This window comes from Macaca mulatta, chromosome 15 (genome assembly GCF_049350105.2).
Source record: "Macaca mulatta isolate MMU2019108-1 chromosome 15, T2T-MMU8v2.0, whole genome shotgun sequence".
Taxonomy (NCBI): Eukaryota; Metazoa; Chordata; class Mammalia; order Primates; family Cercopithecidae; genus Macaca; species Macaca mulatta.
In genome coordinates, this window is record NC_133420.1 from 14,112,315 (window position 1) to 14,129,570 (window position 17,256).

General features: G+C 49.6%; 1 protein-coding gene across 1 annotated transcript in view; it reads right to left on the bottom strand.

Moving 5' to 3' along the window:
• Nucleotides 1-12,046: 12,046 nt before the first annotated feature.
• Nucleotides 12,047-17,256, bottom strand: part of LOC106993580 (uncharacterized) — a 53,787-nt gene continuing 48,577 nt past the window's right edge. The window contains exon 10 of the mRNA XM_077967256.1: nucleotides 12,047-12,642. The gene's annotated coding sequence lies outside the window, so the exon portion shown is untranslated. The remainder of the gene's footprint in view (nucleotides 12,643-17,256) is intronic.

Here is a 17,256-nt window from a genome sequence, read left to right on the forward strand (position 1 = left end):
AAGTCGCTCCCAACCTGGAGAGGACAGGGTCAAGGCGGGGCTCCTCGCAGTCCACGCTTCAGACAGGTCTTCCTGCAAACTGTGGAGCTTGTCAGGCGCGAGGAAGTTTCCCAGGGCAGGAGCTCTAAGTTACACAGCAAAAGAGACACAGGCGATGCAGCAGGGCGTACTTCAGCCCAGGGCTCAGGAACCACGGGGTGCAGCGCGGCCTGCAGCAAACCAGACACATCAGAAGCCAAGGTCCCACCTTTTACATTCAGTGACGTTGAACAGAGGGAGTTATCTGTAACAATCGTCTTCCTGGGGGAACCGTACAGCACGCATGACCACCGACACTGACCACGAGTCCTTCCTAGGTCCTTGGGGCTACCCCACTTTACACGCACGGTTCCATGCACAAATCTATGCGGGGCAGTTTTTAGCCCCAGCTTGGAGATGAGGAAAGCGCTGCTGGAAAAGTCAAGCGAGAAAATCAGACTTAAGCACACCTGCCATCTCCAAGACCCCTACTACTCTATGTGCCAGGGTCTCAAGGGTTGGGTGTGTGACATTTTAAGTGATTAATCATAGGCAGTTTTCTTCTCTCCTACACCTGTTTAGCCTGAACGTGCACGTACATGCTCTGCTGCAGGTGCACTGCCGTATGTGGACCAGCAACGCTCTTTTCTGCCTCGGGGTCTTGTCACCACCTTCCGGAAAGCTCTCGCCTGCTTTACAGCCATGCCAGGGAGGCCTGGTCAGCCGCACAGTCAAATTCCTGCAGTGTCAGAGCTAAGTGCTGGCTGAGGCTTTAACAGCGAAGACAGCGGAGTAATGGGGATAAACTGAACAAAACTGTATTGTAACACAGATGGAAGTCTAGAAGCAAAAGAAGCTGACACCCCTAAGAGAGCAGGCAACTGTCTCTTACTATGATGTTAATAGCAGCTTGCTGTTTCTAGTGCCTCCATGTGCCAGGGTTTCCAGTCAGCGTTTGTGTTTATCTGCTCCTGGGCTACCTGATCAAACCTCTGCAGAGATCAGGGATATCTAAATTGACCAAGTATCTGCAGGCTGGCTGCTCAGAGGCCGTGGTGTGGAACGGCCAGGACATCACTTAGTCACACGGGGCACAAGCACATCACTTGCCACTCCTGTCTTTCTATTTCATCAAACCCTCTTTTCTCCTGAATATTGACCATAGCAAAGTCATTAGCCTTCGAGATGCATTTGAAACATCAACTTGCTTTGTTCAAGAGGTTTAAGACGCACTTAAGTCTTTCTTGCCATGCTCAACACACATGGCCGGCCGTTTCTGAAGTCAGTGTTTCTGGAACAAAAGCCTTGGCCTGCCCCAGTGAACATTCACACTCAGCACACTGTCGTGAGGCTGCTTGGCCAACTAGCAGGGGGTAGGACAGAGCCGCAGGTGCCACGTGGGGTCCCTGTAAACCCGCCTCACTCCCTCAATCAAGAGGGGTGCCTCCTGCCAATCCAGCGCCTTCCTCTAAGGGGAAGAGGCCTCTTCAGCTGCCACCACACTGATTTCAGGCGGCTCAGCCAATGGGGCGACAGATTCAACACAGTCCCATGTTGTTAAAGGAAAACTTGTGTTACCAGGCAACCTTAGGGTCAGATTCAACGGAAAATAACCAACAACATTACTTCCAAACCAACATGCTACCAGTGCCTTATCCTTCAATGCTGCTTAAACACGGAAAAGTATGAGGAAAAAATAGCATGGTACTTACTTCTTAAAAAATAACACCCCTTCCAGGTTCATTTTACCCATATCAGAAAGACTTAGAACTGTGGATTCCCTACAGAAACGTGGAGTGGGGGTGGATCCCCACGCTGACCCAGCCTGACCCCAGGTCAGTCACCCCACCACCACGGGGTTCACACCTCTCCAGGCTCTGTCACCTCATCAAGGAAAGGCGGCCTCTCTAAGCTCTCTTCGCAGGAAGCACCCGAATGGGAGCTAGAGACACAGACACACCCACAACTGCTTTGAAATCCTGAACATATTTAAGGACTTCATTATTAGTCTTTTAAAAAGAACAAAGTGAGCCTGGTTTTAACCTCTCTGCCACAATAACACCGTGTACATCTGTCTTTTACTGTTTGTTCCTTCTCCAGCAGCTGCTGCCTAGCTGGCCGACTGCAGAAGAAGAGCCTCTGGTACTCCCAGGAGGCCCTCGGTAAAAGCGTGAACACCACGATCACGTCTCAGGACGCCGCACACGTTAGAGTCGCCCACAGACCGCCATTCCCAGTGCCTAGAAGGCACTGAACGGGCCTCCTGCTCTTTGTAAATGTCAACCTTCCTAAGCTACGTTGTCTTGAAAATTTTTAACTGCAGTCCACACATACTACTTTGTGTCTTGTTTTTATCCTAGAGGAATATTTTTATGGAAAATTAAGCTTGCAAGGTTGAAGGGTTTTCTGAAAGTCGACTCCTAATCCTAGAAGGAAAAAAAAAAAATGGGCCAGATGTGGTGCTCACGCCTGTAATCACAGCAGTTTGGGAAGTTGAGGCCGGCAGATTGCTTGAGCCCAGGAACTCGAGACCAGCCTGGAAAACATGGCAAAAGTCTGTCTCTATTGAAAAAAAAAAAAAAAAAAACTGGGCGTGGTAACATGTGTCTAGTCCCAGCTACTCAGGAAGCTGAGGTGGGAGGATCACCTGAGCCCAGGAGGTGAAGGCTGCAGTCAGCCAAGATTTGCATTACTGCACTGCAGCTTGGGCGACAGAGTGAGACACCGTCTCAAAAAAACAAAAAGCAAAAACAACTGTATAAATCATTACAGAAGGGAGCTGGCCGGGCGTGGTGGCTCATGCTTGTAATCCCAGCACTTTGGGAGGGCGGGGTGGGCAGATCTCCTGAGGTCAGGAGTTTGAGGCCAGCCTGGCCAATATGGCAAGACCCCATCTCTAATAAAAATATAAAAATTAGCGAGGCATGGTGGTGGGTGCCTGTAATCCCAGCTACTGGGGAGGCTGAGGCAGGAGAATCACTTCAACCCGGGAGGCGGAAGTTGCAATGGGCCGAGATTGTGCCACTGCACTCCAGCCTGGGCAACAAGAGCGAGAGTCCACTTCAAAACAAAGTAGAAATAAAAATGAAGGGAGCTAATCTTTTTCATTTAAGGGAAGGGAGAAGAACATTCAGCATTTATACCTCTCATGCACACATCTGCAGTGGTGCCCTAAAGTATTCAAGATATACACATTCCTACAAATATAGCTCAAAACTACTCACAAAGTTACATGCTAAAAGCACATGCATTGTAAGAATGCTAAATTACATTTTTTGAGCATCTGTATCCAATATTTTAGCATACTGGCAGTTTTCCCTTCAGGTGCTGTATGCCTAAATTATTACATGTTTAGTCATTCATTTTAGAATTTATGACTTGCTTTAGACAAAACATATATTTAAACATAAGCTACTAAATTAATGACTTAGGGGAAAAGTTACTAAGTTAACTTGGAAGTTAAACTTTGCAAACTGAATGTGTTGGACCTCATGCAAGCTAGATGATCAGTTTTTAAAATTGTTTGTTGTGTGTTTCCCTCGAGGATGGAAATCTCTTTACTCTCATCCACTGTGCACACTGCAGCCCCGCCTCTCCTCCACCGCGCCACACTGCAGCCTGCAATTCACCCTGTACCACGCTTTCCACACCTTACCTGAAAGTCTCTAAGTATAACCAAGAAGGAAATGAAAAGCAGATAAATGACCTCCACCCCCACATCCAGCATCCAAATGTTAAACATTCATCAAAGTAAAACCAAAAACCCACGTTAGCTCACGAGTGTAACTGGGAGAGTTATGTGCATGGCAATTTTAAAAGTCTAGTTAAGTAAAAACCTAATTGAGACTCTCAAGAAATACAAAGTTTTTACAAAAAGACATCTGCAAACATTGACAGTGAGGAGAGGACTTCACTCTGCATCCAGCCTGTCCTGGAAGCCACGGCCAAATGCCAGGTTATATGGATCCGAAAAGCAGAAAAAAACAAGTGTTGAAATGTGTACAGTCTCAGCAATGTACAAATTTGATGTAGGATGCTCAGAAACCTTGAATTTCTAATCAGAAAACAGCAATATGAACAAGTTTCCCAGCAGTGCCCACCTTCTGCCTATGGCACGTGTAACAGAAACGCTGGCCACCGCCCGGCGGGGACAGAGGCTTCCCGGTCACATTCGCTCTGGCAGCCGCACAGCTGGCCCCGCCACAAACACCTAATACTGAAGAACCACTGCTCCCTGGGCTTTCCTCACTCTAGCCGGGAGAGCGTATTTACAGAGTACTTTATCGACTGAGTCCTCGTTCAATGCGTCAAGCTTGTTGAAGGCAGGGTAACCCCATTCCTTGCCTAATTAAGTGAACTGAGCAGAGCAAATGCCCCCAAGTTGGACAGCACTCAGTCACGACAGCAGCGGCCACTGTTCACAGGGTGCTGGCTTCATGCCGGGAACAGTTCCAAGCACCTTCTCTCTGTCCGAGGAATATACACTGCAACCCTGTGGGGCTGTTTGCAGCGTCCACCGGAGTTCTGAGGCAGCGAAGTCCAGGCTGTCTGTGGGCCTCGCCACGTGGCCGTCCACATCCCCTGCAGACCAGACCTCACTCTAGGGACTGCGGGTTCCAGGGCTGCCTTGAGGCACATGCTCCCTTCGCCACCTCGTCCTGGCCCCTGACATTAACCCTCACCACTGCTGCCAACATTTTATTTTCTCATGGCTCCTGAGGGGCCTGTCCTGCCCTTCCCTGCTCCCTGCGTCCAGCTTGGAGGGTGCCCACATCAACGCCAACGCCAACGCTCACGTAATCACCAACCCTTCCACGGGGCTTGATGCCTAGGAGTCTCAATATCAGAAAGTCAGATTCCTGTGCTTGTTGGAGAATTTCTTCTCATTGTAGAAGTGAAGGAGATAAAATTCTAGGTGCCTGCAATAACCTCATTTCCACAGCTAAGCGACTTCAGTAGTAGCACAAAAAAAAAAAAAAAAAATTTTGTTAACTTCTTTTATACAAGCTAAATACAATTTAACTTTTACATTCACGGTCTCATCAGCCCTCACCTGGTGAGCAGGCAAATAGTAATTTTCAAAGAAACAAGTTGTTTCATAATTTTAACACTTAGCTTTATCACTATTAAGCAAGAATTATCCCAAAAATACACGATGATCTTGTTCTCATATGCAAAAATTGATTGTCACACAGTGAAATAACACTTAATGCAAAGGAAAGTTTCTTTTCAGGTTTCTGTTCTGGAAAAGAAAAAAAAAGATTTCTGGCAAAGAGATAAACATTAATTATGTAACAATCCAAAATGCCTCCAGGAAAAATAATGTCATACAATTAGTTCTTTAAAGTGTTACAAATGCAGCTGAGTTTTAATAGTAATTTGTTCATAATTATCAAAAGAATCTTTAAAAATCTTAATACTGAAAGAATAACCATAAATGGATATAAAATGCAAAGCAGAAGAGTTAACATTTGCGGTAGATTTTGGCCCATATTTTTAACATATGTATAGTTATTTACCTAGCTGAAGTTTATCCCTCTCCTCCCAGGCTCTTCAAGCCTGATTTTCAAACATAGACTGGCTTTTGGTACATGAAGGCAGCTTTAAAAGATGTCAGGATCGGGCCGGGCACAGTGGCTCAAGCTTGTAATCCCAGCATTTTAGGAGGCCAAGGTGGTCCGATCACTTGAGGCAAGGAGTTCGAGACCAGCCTGGCCAATATGGCAAAACCCAGCCTGTATTAAACATCTTTGTAATTAGCCAAGCGTGGTGACACACACCTATAATCCCAGCTACTTGGGAGGCTGAGGCAGGGAAAATTGCTTGAACCCAGGAGGCGGAGGTTGCAGAGAGCCAAGATCGCACCACTGCACTCCAGCTTGGGCGACAAAGTGAGACGGTCTCAAACTAGAACTTAGCCCTCAGGAAAAGTGTTGAGCACTACCCGCCCCAACCAACCCAAGGAATCACATGGCAATGGTTATCATCTGATTTCAACAAAATAAAGTTCTATTCTCCTCTCTGAACACAACGGTAAACACCTGCCATGAGACCACATTAACTCCCAGGACCCAGTAACACCGGACTAGCAAGATTAATGGGCCAGGTATGCAGGGTTCAGCTGCAGAAAGTGATGGCACCAAGAATGGTGTTTGCTCAAACCAGATTCCTTGCTTTCGCGGTGGAGGGGCTTCCCGGGAAGATCTAGTCCAGCGGGATGGTTTCCACTTCCACCATGAGGAGGAAACAGGGGGTTTCCTGAGGGCACTGACAGGACTTGGGTCTCTGCCCCTTTGTTCTCTGTCCTGTTATGGGATGAAGGTGGGCTGAAGGCAGGTTCTCCCTACATCTTCCGGGCAGGAGAGATGGAGATGACAAGTGGACGACGGCTTTTCCAAAACGTTCCCATGTTTATAACCTGTTATCACCCTGTTTTCCCTGGAGGAGATCAGTGAAGCAGCATCATTGATTCTCTTCCATTAGGGACAACCCAGTGTTACGGGAGGCAGGAGACGCATGCGAGCTGGGCCAGCCTCTGCGCGGGTCTGAGTCAGTCACTTGTGTCTGGTCCTCAGCGTGCTCGTCTATCAAATGGGCGGCCCTATAGAGCAGTAACTTTCAACCAGAGTTCCATGGAGGTTGCCCAAGGACGGGGGGGGGAAGAAGAGGAAGGGGAGGAAGGAATAAGGGGAGGAAGGAAGAAGGGAAGGGGAAGGAAGAAGGGGAGGGGGTGGAAGAGGAGTGTGGAGGGAGCAGTGTGGAGGGAGGAGTAGAAGCGGAGTTCTCTGAGGAGGAGGACCAAGTTTCTGAGGTGTCTTGGAGTCACAGTTGGCAGTGGCTTGGGCTCTAGGCCCTCTCTTGCATAGTTTTTAGGCTTTAACTATTTATATTTGTGAACTCTTTAAAAGATTTAATTTGAAGAAAACCGGAGTTGGGGATACCTTGCTTCTAAAACACAATTTCTCAAGCCTGAGACTAAGTGATAGGCATTGCTCATTCTGTCACCATCATTTCCTCCTATTTAAAATCAGCCGCACACCCCCAATCTCCCTTCAGTGTAAACACCACCTTTTCCAAGGATCTCAAACAGCAGAGCGAGCGGCCCTTGACCCTGGCCGTGGGCATGAGGAGTGAAGAGCAGACATGTAGAGAGGGCTGTGGACGATACGAGAGGCAGAGACCCGGCACCTCCCTGCACGGGCTGTGCTCCTCCAGGCCTAAAGGACACCCTCGCCTCTGGGGTGAACAAGCAGCACAAGCTATCAACACTTATTCCAAAAGAACAGGAAGAAAATTCAAACGAAGTTAACACAGTTATCCCAACACAACACTGCAGCAGCCCAGAAACAGGAGGGCCAGTGAGCCTGAGGTGGGCGGTTCCAATAGCAGTACAGCAATGTTGACATTAGGGCTTTTTGACAAAAAAAGACACAAATTAACATGGGCCACCCATTATTTCCTGCCAGTAGAAAGACACCCACAGGTCCCCAGATGCCAAAGGGCCCTTGGAAACGAGCCCACGCAGCGCCTCGGGTATTCGCACGAGCAGGCACGTGGTGTCCTCAGCACCCCCGCCCATGACACACACACCACACTTGACTCCCACACCTGAGGGTCCAGGGGAATGGCGAGAAGTTCTCGGAGGACCGGGCATCCTGTGAGGGCACTGCACGACTACGCACCTCAGAGGGGCCCCTGGGAAGGTGCTCTCTTTCCAAAGGATGAGCCGGGTCCTGACCACACCCAGATCGCGGTGGCCTCCAAGCCGAGCGCCAACATCTCACGTCCAAAGGGATCCACAGGTGCCTGCTGCGCATGGAGCCCAAGCCCCTCGTAGAGCTCAGGACAAACCCAGTGTCCAGGCTCGGGGCCGTCACCAGCCAGGAGGGGCATCCGGGGCACTTCCCAGCGATGGCCACAAGAAGAAACAACTCACGACAAAGCCAGTGTCCAGGCCCAGGGCCGTCACCAGCCAGGAGAGTCGTCCGGGGCACTTCCCAGTGATGGCCGTGGGAAGTAACAACTCAGGCCTGTCAGGGGCTTTCTCACTATGCGGGTGTTAGAAGTAGAGACAGAGGTTCAGGTGTAATGCCACAAACATCGACGGACCCCATGGAAATGCGGGCGCAGCCCCTCCATCCCAACAGCCTGCATGGCTGCTCCATTCTGCTCCCATCATACATGTCCCCACCCAGCCAAGCCTCTTCTTTTCCCCACTGGATTCATCAAATCAAACCTCGCTGTCCTTGGCAAATGTACCATTAATTTACTTACTGCCCGGTAAAAAAAAAAAGCACAGTTCCAGCTAACATGATAACCCCGCTACGATAGAACAGCCTTAATTCAGACATGACGCAGAGGAACAGAGGGAGGGGGGGTCGAGGGCCATCCTGGAATCGGCAGCTGTTTTCTGAGGAAAACCTGCGTCCCACCCAAGCCTGACACTAATGCTACACTGTCCCCATGGTGTCTGAAAACTCCATGAAGACAGGGTCACTCTGACTCCTTCACACCCACGATGCCAAAGAGGAGCAGGTATTCAGGAAAAGTCTCCTGCTAGTGCTGAAGACAGTAATAATTCCTCGTGGTGCCCAGAATGTCAGGAGAAAACAAGGCACCATGTGGACACCTTCCAGGTGAATTTTGGAATGACTCTACCGAATGCCAGTCATCCTTTTTCAGAACAAAACCAATACCAGAAAACACGTGTCGCCAGCAGAGAGATGGTCCCTTTGACGGCTTACAAACACACCTATGTTATGCTGAATTTATCTCAAGCCACCCTCTCTGTGCTAATGTAAAAAGTCTCCTTTATTAACCAGTAGCCTTTTTCATCTGGTGCATTTTAACAAGCAAAACGGTCCTGTAACACTCAGGTATTGTTGAAAACATCAAATGGAAGCCTAGAATCCTCTTCCGTGCAGCTTCACTGCAAAGTATTTTGACGTGAGCCAAATCGTTTTATTCCTACATCTCCATAGGAAACTCAAGGCTTCATCAAGGAAACGCAGCATGATTTCTGCTAGGCACAGAAATTGGTAGGGTGGGCATAGGGTTGAGGGAACATTACATAGAAAGCACACCCCAATAATCACCTGCATGAGAGCCACACTGGCCGGCAAGCCCCGGTCGGCTCGGTCTCTGCACAGTCACAGGTGTGAGGCCTGGAGAGCAGACACCTGGCATGGCCAAGGTCATGGCCTCTGCCCCTTCTCTGCTGCCCATCAGTTCCAAGCTTCTGGCAACACCGCCTGCTGCCTCCACTGCCTGATCCACTCTTCGTGAAAAGCATATGTTGCCAGGATAGCTTATGAGTACATTTGCCAGGAAAGCAGCTCCAATTGACATGAAACCGCGTTCTCACACCCCTGGCAGCTCCCGTGCCCCCAGTGTGTACATACTTGCAGCTCTGACCTTGCTCAGTGTCCACACAGGCTCTGTCCCCTGGAGAGCTGAATGCAGACTCAATGTTGAGTCAGATATACACAAAGAGGGTGACGGTCACGAACTGCCTGCCTGTCCCCCAAAACACAGGTTGAAATCCTCACCCTCAATGTGATGCTGTCAGGAGGTCTTTGGGAGGTGATGAGTTTCTGAGGCTGGAACTCCTTGAATATGATTTGTGCCTCAGAAAGGGGCACAGCAAATCCCTCACCCTCGCATTGTGTCAGGGCCAGAGAGGTGTGTGCCAACCAGGAAGGAGCCCACGCCAGAACCGACCCGTGCGGCACCCTGATCCTGCCTTCCAGCCTCTAGAACTGTGAGAAACAAATTCCTGCTGTTCAGAAGCCACTCAGTCAATGGTGTTTCATTACAGCAGCCTGAGCTGCCTGAGATGACGATTCTCACTGCCCTACAGAAATGGCTATTCCCCTCTCCCAGAAAGAGGGGTTTAATTAAAATCCCTGTCTCTCCTCGTGGCCACCACAGATCTCACTCTCCCACCCCATAAGCCAGCAGTTGCTAGGATTAAAGGAAAAGGAGGATCGTTTTAGACCAGCCCCTCCATGTCGGTCTGAAGCCTGTAACTTTGCCCACTTCCACGGTGGCTGTGTCACCGCATTGTCCATGTCAGCTCTGTGTCTGTACTGGGTCCCAGGCTCTGAACAGACTCCTCCAGCTGCCCATCCAGCACAGCCATTTCCCCTTCTGCTTTGCAGGTTGTCCTTCGATATCCAAACCCCACCCTTCTGCAACCAAGGCCTTCCAATCCAGGCATTCGGGGTGAGCTGAGCCATGCACTAGAGTCCTTGACTCAGGTAACCCAGGCCCAAGGCATTGGCACCAACGATCTACCGGCTGTGGGGTCTGCACAGCCACTAGCTGCCCCAGCCACACCAGGGCCCAGGAGGGGAGGCAGAGGAAGCTGTGAAGCTGCCAACAGCCATATGGGAACAGGGGCCCCTGGGATGAGGAGGATGCCATGGAAGGAAATTCAGAGAAAGAAAGAGCCCCAAGGCTGGACGGGTCATGCCCAAAGCCTACACTGCTGAATTTTCCAGGTTTCTGAACTCAACTGCTGACCCACACAGCACGTGTTTCCTGAGTGCTGACCCCGCGTGGCATTGGATACGGCAATAAAGTAGGACCCCCTACCTCACCCTTCATCGCCCAATTCCTCGAAACACACACCGGGCCTCTGTCCTGGCGGGAAATCAGGCCTGGGCGCCCAGCTGGCACCGCGAGCTGCGAAGGGGACCGTTTCAGATGGACAGTGGGTGCAGCCTTGCCAAAGCCCAGCAGTCACCTGCACTGCCACAGCCAGGCTGAGTCCGGATCAGCCGCACAGAAACCTGACCCTCTCAAGGGTACGCCTGAGCTCATTAGGGACAGACACCGTCTCCTGCTTATCTCCAACACTTTCTCTGCATGTCTAGTTACAAACGGATGACGCAGTCTTGGAAGCACAGCTGTGACTCTGGAGACAGATCCCAGGCCTCCCCCTGCTCCTCTCCGTGGTTCCATTGATGGGGAGGGGCCGTTATGGCCGCGAGGCCACACACCCACAGCCACCCTGCCACGGAGACACGGGTCTTCGACGGTTACTTCTGCCAAAGAACCCTGCTGCGTCTTGGAGCACACCATGGTGGGCGGGAAGCTCCACCCGGAGCAACAGCGATGCCTCTCCCCAGAGCCAACGGAGGGCACCCCCCACCCTGCATTCAGCAGATTACTCACATTCTGGAAAACATCTGAATTAATGGGGAACAGTAAAATAAAAAGGTCACGCTAGAAAGGTTAGAAGGCTGTGTGAAGTCTCAGGAGGTCCAAAGATTTGTGAACCAAGACTGCTGTGGTCAACGAACTTACAGGGAAAGTTTCCACACGGGCTTTCAACAAGCAACGCTCAGCAGGGAGGAGCCACGTTCTGGGCAGAACCTCAGAACCAGAAGATCGGACACCACAAAGTCACATCAGAGCCAACAGCAACTGAAATACAGCGCTCTCCTAAGATGTGTGCGTCACCTGCAGAAAGTCACTACACGTTAAGATGGGGGAAGAAAAGGATAAGGTTAGAAACAAATTTGAAGTAATTTCTGCATACAAAAAATTTCTACATCCTCTGGCTTTCTGGGAGTAACAACTTTTACATGAGATGCACATCCCAGTTGGAAGGAGTTTGAGTTTTCCGTGGGCAGAGACAAGGGCTCTCCAAGAAATGTGAACCTTTTCTCAATCACTGAGCCGCATGCCCTGAGGCCATCCTGGCCTCCCTGATCACCTCCCTGCTCTGCCTCCAGCCAGCTCCTTCCAGCACTCACCCCGCTGCTCCCAGAGCCTTCACTGGCCCAGGATCTCTTCTGCTGCTGTCAATCTTCCATTTTAGGGCAAATAAGTTGGAAACTAGAAAGTTATAAGACCCCTTGGCTTTTTAAAAATTTGTCTTCTCAGAAAACAAAGAATACTAATTCTACTTCCATGGTTTAATATGTTGCCGCCATCTGCATGTTCATAGATATGTGTTTTTATATATATTTTAATCAATACTTATAAAAGCATGTACTGTTGGCTACATTCAGTTTAATTACATTTGATGTAAGAAGTTTTAATTTCAGTGAATTCAGGCACTCAAAATTTAAGCCCTCTGACATCCATTAATCAAATGGAAAAATGACAGGTAGATATTACAAAAATCAAGAGAAGTGTTTAATATAAATCCTGGACTTTTAGATATTTCCACAAATGTAATGTATACATTAGTACACAACCTTGAACATTTTCACAACTGTTTGAACTCAAATTCTATTCTTAACTTTTATAGGTAAATCGACATCCATATGTGATTTTAAGCAGCTCAAACATCAGCTCTTAAAAACAACCAGAAATGCTGCGGGCAAATCCCACCGAGCAGCAAATAATGGAACTGCACCCAACAACCCAGGTACCTCCCCTGAGGCATCTGGAACTTGAGGATTACGAGCAGCCTTTGGTTTCTGAGGCACCCGAGACTGGGGACTCCCAACTCCCCAAGGCCTCAGCAATATGGAAAACTGGTCAAAAAGTCATCCCTGCCGGCCCTCAGCCACGTGCTTACAAATCTCACTTCCTCTCTGTCCCGCAAGGCCTGACTCCTGATTCCAGCCCTGCCGCTTACTGGGATGTGGCCATGGACGTCAACTGCACCTGTAAGGGGAGAAGCTGGTCAGGATACAGGATCCTGGCCATCCTGGCAGCGCTGAAGCTGATACTGTAACTTTCTAGTGAGTTAATTAATGCAAAGATTTAACTTTGAATAATTTAGATAATTCTGAACGTAGAACACAGGCCACACCCTCACACAGATGCTGTCTGGCCAGCACTCTTTTGTTTGCCTTCTCAATAGACATTTTTAAAAGCAGTTTTCGGTTCATAGCAAAATCAAGAGGAAAGTACAGAGAGTCCTCACGTATCTCCTTTCCCAGCACAGGCACAGCTTCCATGATTCGCCTGCCCTCACCAGACCAGCACGTCTGTGCGACCGACAGACTCGCATCAACACGGCACCACCACCCACAGTCCACAGCTCACACGAGGACTCGGCCTGCTGCTGCTCACTCTGTGGGTTTCACAGACGTGGAACGGCATGGATCCCCCATGAAAGCCCCACCTGGAGTTGCTGCCCCACCCTACACATCCCCTATTATCCTCCCATTCATCTCTCCCTTCCCCAACCCCTGACAGCCGCTGACCATTTTACTGTCTCCACAGCTTTGCCTTTTCTAGACTGCCCTGTGGTTGGACTCAGACAGCAGGCAGCCTTTCCACATTGGAATCTCACATAGCAACATGCATTTAAGATCCTTCCGTGTCTTTTCATGGCTTAGGGGTCCAGTTTTTTTTAGTGCTGAATAATATCCTAGTATCTGACATACCACAGTTTATCCATTCACCTACTGAAGGGCATCTTGGTTGATTTCTAGTTTTGGCAATTACAAAGCTGCTGTTAACATCTGTGTGCACATTTCCGCATGGAAGTCAACTTTCAGCTCCTCTGAGTAAACATCCAGGACTGTGATTGCTCCTGTGGTCGGAGAGCTTAGTTCCATGGAAAAGCACCACGCTGCTTCCCACAGCAGCTGCCCCACTTCCCCCAGCGATGACTGAGGGTCCTGATGCCCACACACCCACCAGCACGAGGTGGTGTCAGAGTTCGGGTTTTGGCCAGGCCGATGGGTGCACAGTGACGCCTCACCCTATGACATAAGATGCGGGCCATCTTTCCACGTGTAGATTTGCCATCTGTGTATCTTCTTTGTTGGGGTATCTGTCCAGGTCTTTGGTCCATTTTTAATCAGGTTGTTCATTTTCTTATTGAGTTTTGAGAGTTCCTTGCACGGTTTGGATAACAGCCTTTATCAGATGAGTCTTTTACAGATGCGATCTCCCCATCTGTGGCCTGCCCTCTCATGCTTCTGAGACACTATGTTTTTTATTTTAAAAAAACACTTTAGACAGAAGATGGACCTCCCAGTGCAACACAGTTGTCATTTTGGCCATGGTCACCACCCTCCCAGCCCTGGTTCCCACCTTTCCACGATCTGCTGGTCCTATGGGCATCAACCCATACCAAGTCCCTAACATATCTCCAATGATGGCAACGTCGAAGCAGGCAGTTTGCAGGTAGGAAGGAGCTGATGGAGGCCGGAGCAGAGTGTGAAGGCCAGCGGATTCATCCCTCGGGGACCGGCAGGCCTCTCAGATGTCCCCCTGGGTCACCTCCCAAATGATGTACCTGCCTTGGCCGTGGGTAGGAAGCAGGACCTGGCCCAGGTCTCAGCATATTTGATCTGGCACGGCATTTACAGGTGAGCCTCCGTAACCGGAAACTCTACTCTCTGGGGAGAATGCATTTTCATTATCAAGGCTTTTAGGTTTTTAAATAAGAAACCAAACAGCAGTGGCTGGAGTGAGGATGCAGGGACTCTGGGTGACCCACATGCTCGTTTCCACCGGGTGCAAAGGACCCTGGAGTGAGGGTGCAGTGCCTGCTCTGAGTCACCAGCACACTCATCATTTCTACATAAAGAACCCTGTGAGTCTGTCCCAGGACTTTTTAGCCTAGACCTAAAAATTTGCAGCTCAGGAAACCCTAACCATTTTAGGAACCTGAGGGGTGGGCCAAGGAGATCTTACAGAGTTTGGTGCTGGCTGTGGGGTCAGCAAAGGGTGGCTGGGGTTTCCCACATGCACTTCCGGGAGGCCGTGCACTGGCCCGAGGCTGGTTCTGCCTCCTATCCTCGGTTCTCATGCCCAGCCGTGAGGGGAGCCCCGCGCTTCAGAAGCAGTCCCTGGCTCCAGGCCCTAACGTCCATGTCCAGGCCCCTGGTAGGGCAGCTTCTACCCCAGGGAGGCTGGGACTGGAGATAGCCTGGATCTCTAGGCAATCCTGGCAACCATATGCTTCCCGAAGTGGCTGCAGAAAAACTCCTGCCTCCAATACGTGGCACGGGCTGTGTGAGGCCTGGAACGCGGGAGGCGCATTTCACAGGGTCCCTGCTCAGATGCAAAAGCAAGGCTAAGAGCAGGTACATTATTTAATTACCCTCTCGTGGTTATCAAGTAAAGTCATAGTCGCTGAGACCTATGTGTGACTAGAAGTATACACATTATAGAAGTGCATATAAATGTGAATACAGACACGCTTATTTTCCTTTTATATACCTTACATATATGTGTATATGTGCATATGTATAAAACATGGATGAAAAAACCATAGTTAAGATTTCATATCTCAGTCACAAAGATCTCAGAAACAAATTACTATCCTTAAATTCTAAACAAAGACGTAACATTTTACATTCTTACAAACAAAACGTTCTCTATTAGCATTTTATTTTAAAAACTAAGAATGCATTGCACTCTCTCAATTTCTATTTTTAACTCAGCTCACAAAGACCCCCGTACAAAGGCCCCTGTACCGCGGCAAGGACGGCGGTGGTCACACCTGTGGCCATTTATCCTCCTTGCATCTAGCTTCTCTCCCTGAGGCAACAGCACCTCTGAAGTCACAGTCTGGCCTCCCAACTCTCCCCGCTCCCGGGCTTCTTGGCGTGTAGCTCTGCTGCACACACCTCAGCAAATACTGCTGATTAGCCAGAATCACCCAGAAATCTCTTAACCTTGATTCTGGCTGCCTTTGTAATTTGTAATATTTGTACTTCTGGTGTGATTTGAGGAACAACAAATTTTAAAATTAGAGAAGATGTGGTTTTTATTCTCTCCTTTCTACTTGCAACCTTGAAAATTCAAGTAGCAGCAAGGGTTTGTTGAAAGTAACTTCCACCAAATAGAACCTATTACAAATGTACTACAGAGTGTCAAATAACCACATCGATGTAAAATAGAGATGCAGACACAGATATAGAATCCAATGGTTAAACCAAATTGAGAAATGCTTGCCAGTTTGATAGGACTTCTAAAACTTGACATAAATGTTGGCTAAGATATACAAGATGTTATGAGATGAGTGAGATGCTTGGCCTAGAACCACAGGCTCTCTCCTCTTTACAGCAGAAAATCCATAAGGAAGTCAAATCTGAAAGAACCAGGTACCGTTGAACGGCATACTCAGCCATCCTTCCCCATCCCTGGGCCAGCTGCAGTGACTGGTGGGCCAGTCGTTCACCAACATCCATCATCCATCCTCCGGGCCATGGCTACACTTTACTCCCTGGCTGCCTGCCATTATGTAGGTTAGGTCAATCATGGACACTCTCGCCTTAAGCCTCCCTCTATCCCCAGCGTGGTAATCACCCAGTCCCAACCACAGCTAGGACAGCCGTGTCCTGGGGAACGCAGAGCAGGGGCCTGGAAGGAACCTGGATCCCTGAATACCTCACGGAGCAGTCACCAGCCTGGAACATCCTCCCTGATGTGTTTGCAAGAGAGAAAACCTCCTTAATTCCTCAAGCTACAACACTGCAGAGTCTCTGTTCACAGCATCCTTACCTACCCTCGTCAGGAGCCGTTCATGCTCATCAAGACATGAGAACAAAACTGCAGTGGCACAGTCACACACTCACCCAGAACGCAGACCACCTGCTGCTCACATTCATCGTATTAACACCAAAAAGCCACCATGGAGGATACCCTGGATGTGGACACTCGGCGGCTTTTTGCTGGAGATGCGCTTTGTGCATTTATCACACGACCATCTTGGCGTCAGGAGGGGCTGTGCAGATGGCAGCTGTGCACGTCACAGGGAGTTTCACTCGCTGGACTCTCAGCCAGCTCCCACTATCAGTGCCCGCAGAGTCCTCTCCTCCGGGAGCACATGCTTGGACGCCACAGTGGCCTGTGGATCCACACAACAGCACTGTGTGCCCCAGGAGCTTAGAAAGTACCACTGCATCAATGCCTCCACAGGTGAGGCTGGGGGCAGAAGCCAACCTCAAGCAGTTACGGTCCTCCGTGGGGCTGGCGTCCAGGCAGGAAGGCGGCTCAGCGGCTCTCCTCTCTCTGTGGAACTTCCTAGGTCCCCACATGAACAGAACCTAAATAACACACAACAAACAACAGGAACGAGAACACGACCAGCAGCTTCTGAGATGAGCAAGCTGGGCTGATCATGAGACACCTGACGGGGACGGTGCCAGAGCCCCTCCCGGTAACCTGTGAGGACAGGGCTGCCAGCATCTCCCTAAAACCAGCCCAAGTCGAGTTAGACTCGAGGCTTCCCTGGAGTGGGCAGATCCATTCAATCCCAAAGTCTGAACCTTCTAGGCCGTGTGTCATGGCCCTCATCTCACATATGGGAAT